This window comes from Primulina eburnea, chromosome 4 (assembly GCF_022965805.1).
Source record: "Primulina eburnea isolate SZY01 chromosome 4, ASM2296580v1, whole genome shotgun sequence".
In the NCBI taxonomy this organism is placed as follows: Eukaryota; Viridiplantae; Streptophyta; class Magnoliopsida; order Lamiales; family Gesneriaceae; genus Primulina; species Primulina eburnea.
This window is the reverse complement of record NC_133104.1, coordinates 18056023-18060326: the sequence shown is the minus strand read 5'-3', so window position 1 is coordinate 18060326 and position 4304 is coordinate 18056023.

The following is a 4304-nucleotide window of genomic DNA, read 5'->3' as shown; positions in this document are numbered from 1 at the left end:
TAAGACCTCTTAGGTTGGACTGCATAAATGCTAATGTAATAGGTCATTGAACATTACGGGTCTAGTATAAGGAAGGTAAGATATGATAAGTTTGAACTTCCATTTATAATATTGGGAATGGTGAGAAAAGTCAGAATTCGAGGTCATAGTAAAGTAAAGCTAAGTTACCATAAGTCGTTTTAAGTTGCGATTCGCAAACGAGATTTTTGGTAGGCAATTTAATTAGGATTGAAGAGACGTAAGGACAGCCTAAGATTTAAAAATATTTATCAGAGAAGCGCAGCGGTAGCGTGGATTGTTGAGATACTAGAATTAAGAATCTAATTTTTGGATTATCGAGGATAAGCGAATTTCGGGGACGAAATTCAAATTAAGGGGGATAGATTGTGACGTCCCGAAAATTTGAGGTCCACGTGAACCACGTGCGTGCAAGTTATTAAATTCCTTATGTATTTTATTAAATGATTTTAATGCATGTTTATTTTATTAATCGGTGTTTTAATTCATGATTTATGAATTTTAATTATTTTAAATTATTATGCGTTTAGTGGGTACACGTTAAAATGTTTTCTTGAGTTTCTTGGTTCAGGCGATTATTCGAGGCGGGATAGCGCAAAAGACCCGGTGACGATTGTTGGCAATTTAAATGTGGTATTTTATTTTAAGTCAAGGAAGGGGCATTTAAATGATTTATTTAGTTTAAGCATTTTTAAAGCCTAATTTAATTATTAGGTAAATTTATGATTTTAAACTTTTAAAATGTATCACTTATGCATTTCATTTTAAAATGAAGGAATTTTATTCAAGATTTATAGGTATTGATATGTTTAATTAATCTAATAATTTAGTTAGTATTTTAAGTAGCCACCTAATTAGCCTTTCATTTTTAATTAGTATTGTAAATGAGTAATTAAGCAAAAATTATTCCCCTAATTTACTAAACTGACGCACACACACATTATTACACACACCACTCACGTAAGTCACACACATATTTTATTTGCACACACACATTCTTCCATCTCATTTTCTTGAGAAAGAAACCTAGGGTTCTAAGATACACAGCAGCCGCCCCCTCCCTCTCCATATTCTCCAGCAAATTTCAGTGATTTTATTGCAAGAAATAGTGCCACGTTCGTCCCGGATCAACCTCGCTTCTATCTCCGCTTCGGTGTCGTCGTTCGGTAACGTTTAAGATTCAAAAGGCACGTATAATCTGTTCTTTCTGCATCGATCTTGTCATAGTATGCGTCGTGTTATTTTATGCGTGAAAATCCATGTGTGACGTTCGTCGTTTGAGCGGAAAATGGTTTGAATGCATTTGAAATACTTTTTAGATCTGAAATCTCGTAACTTACTGTTCTGTCGAAAACTGCGATTTTTCCTGTCGGGATTTTCAGAAAACTTTCAACTAGAAAATTGTAGAACTTTTCGATACCTTCGATTTGATATAAAATTCGAGATTTTTGGATGACAATTGAGTGAGTTATGACGTTTTTCGTGGGACTGCTCAAACTGCGTTTTCAGAAAATTATGTATTGATGTGTTCTTGAGATTTTATGGTTGCAGGCTTCGTTGGGGATCGACGGGTGATCGTTGCTGCGTCTAGGTATGCTTAGTATGATGTTGGGTTGTTATTTGATAGGTTGTTTAGTGTCGATAGGCACTCGACCTCATTAAAGCCGTAGGAAACGTTTCGGTGTCAATTGCCACGTTTTTGAATGATATGCGTCGTAAGGTGAACATTGTTGCTTTGGGAGTCTATGCGAATGTGTTTTAAGGTTATGGCAAGCTAGGATGGGTCTCTAGGTGTCCACTCATAGTCCGTACAATCGGGTCTAGTCGAGTAAGCAAAAACCCGTACAGAATTTCCGAAGATTTACTTGTCCCGCAGGTACACGGACCCACGGACGGACCCTGACACGGGGTCCGTGCCTTTGTTCCCTCAGCAGTGCCAAGTTCCCGAGGGTACACGGACCCCCACACGGACCCATGCACGGGGTCCGTGCCCCTCTCCTTTCCGAGTGTTCCCTTCACAGTATCTACACGGACCCTGACCCGGACCTATAGACGGGGTCCGTGCCTTTACTTTTCGACACACACACCATGCAGTGTCTACACGGACGCAAGCCCGGACCTAGGCACGGGATCCGTGTCCTCCTATTTTTGGGATACATTCTTTCATCACTTAGGATTCGGTTTGAGGTTGTATGTTAAGGTTTAATATGATGTTTTCAAGGTCGAGTCATGGGAAAACTTAGAACGTCCTAAGTATTGATTGAGCTTAGGAGTAAGTATGATTTCTACGTCTAAGTTATGTCAGTTAAGTATGCAGTTTCATGTTAGTATGTGCAGCAGCGACGGCCCCAGTCAAAGTCCAACGAATCCCTCAACGCCAAGTAAGTATGTTGACGTGCAAAGAAAATATTTGAAGTTTTTGAGGTATGCTAAATGTCTTGTGACCAAAAGTGAATGGGTTTGGAAGTCGGTGAACGTGGCCGAGGACCTCTCCACCCCGTTAAATTATGAACGGGTTTGAAGTTAGGATTGGAAAGCGTTAAATTATGAACGGGGACCAATCCGCCCGTTAAATTATGAACGGGTTAGATCGTGGTTGTGAAGCGTTAAATTATGAACGTGGATCAACTGGCCTGTTAAATTATGAACAGGGATCTCATGTATGTGGCAGTGGATACGTCCCTGTCAGCCCAGTACTGTGGTGTGTCTGATCAGGCGTTTATTATGTATGGGTCACTTGCTTTGAAACATCCTCTACGCAAAAATGATGAAGTTATGTATGTGCAAGTATGTTCAAGTATGCAGCATGTTTATGAAAAGTTTAAGTTATGGCACGTCGAAGTATGTATGTACGTATGTTCAAGTTTTAATACGCAAGTTCAAGTTTCAAGTTATGTATGTCCTATTTTAAAGTTGCATGTGATTTTATTATGTAGTACTCGTTATGCCAGTTTATACGTGTTGAGTCTTTAGACTCACTAGACTTGATCGATGCAGGTGACTATGTGGAGGAGAAAGGAGGTGATGACCAAGGGGCAGGCTTGGGCTGAGTGGCAGGCTAGACCCGAGGACCGCAAAGTTTACGTTTTATGCAAAAAGTTAAATTACTCTGATTTCATATTTTGATGGGAATGCTTTGAACAAACCTTTTGTGAGCAAATTTTTATTGTAGTTATTTTGAACAACCATGTCTTATGGGGGACTTGTTTGAAATATTTTATGGCAGACATTGAAAGTATTTTTACATTCAAGAAAATTTTTAATTTTTCCGCAAATTTTGAGTATGAAAAGTACGGTACGTTACAACAAGGGTTTTATTCGCCCTAGTTGTTCTCCATGGGGCGCACTGGTATTACACGTGAAGAAAGAAGATTATAATATGCGACTCTGCATTGATTATCGAGAGCTGAATAGAGTCACCGTCAAGAATAATTATCACTTACCTAGAATCGAAGACTTATTTAATTAATTGCAAGGTGCATCAATTTTCTCGAAGATAGATCTTCGTTTGGAATACCACCACTCGAAATTGAAAGAGTTTGATATTCATAAGACAGCTTTTAGGACTCGATAAGAGCACTACGAGTTCTTGGTCATGCCATTTTGGTTGACCAATGCGCATGAGATCTTCATGGATCTCATGAATCGCGTAGTTCAGCCGTATCTAAATCAATTCATCATAGTCTTCAATGATGACATTCTGATTCACTCAAAGATCTGAAAGGAGCATAGTCAGCGCTTGAGAACGACTCTACAATTGTTACAAGATAGAAAATTATATGCTAAGTTCAGCCCGTGTGAGTTTTGGCTCGAGAGTGTGGCGTTTTTAGGCCACTTTATTTCTAAAGAGGGAGTTTAAGTTGATCAAAGCAAAGTCGAGGCAGCTAGAGAGTGGCCAGTGCCAAAGAGCATAACCAAGATCCGTAGTTTTTTGGGTCAAGCTAACTACTATCAGAAGTCCATTCAAGGGTTCTCATCTATTACGGTACCCTTGAGACCTCTTTGATGAATAAGAATGCAAATTATTTGGGGATCTTAATGCCAAGAGGGCTTCGAGAAGCTGAAGCAAGCCTTGACTTCAGCGCCATTTATGTCGATGCCATCGGGGCAAGGATAGTATGTTCTTTATACGGATGCTTTGAAAGTTGGTTTGAACGAAGTTTTGATGCAAAATGACCGAGTTATAGCTTATGCATCTAGACAGTTAAAATTTTATGAGGAGAGTTACCCGACTCATGACCTAGAGCTCGCAGCAGTATTGTTTGCACTGAAGATTTGGAGACATT